The sequence below is a fragment of the Gambusia affinis genome, linkage group LG18, assembly GCF_019740435.1.
Source record: "Gambusia affinis linkage group LG18, SWU_Gaff_1.0, whole genome shotgun sequence".
In the NCBI taxonomy this organism is placed as follows: Eukaryota; Metazoa; Chordata; class Actinopteri; order Cyprinodontiformes; family Poeciliidae; genus Gambusia; species Gambusia affinis.
Genome location: NC_057885.1, coordinates 391,039 through 391,282, shown reverse-complemented (window position 1 = coordinate 391,282; position 244 = coordinate 391,039).

Genomic DNA, 244 nt, shown 5'->3' with positions numbered 1-244 from the left:
CCGCAGTATCTATGCGCATCAAGTGCAGCCAAGTTACATAGACGGGCATTTCTTTACATCGATAAAGGACATAAATATGGATTATTGATCTAATGTCCACATTTTAAACAACGCGATGGAGCTGTAAGATGTTGTAGAATTTCACGTCTACCAAACTTACCGGGTCTACTTCTCATTCATGACTGCCTCTTTATTTGATGCACTCCTCATTCAACGTATGGTGCAAGGGAGGGCTACAACAGCG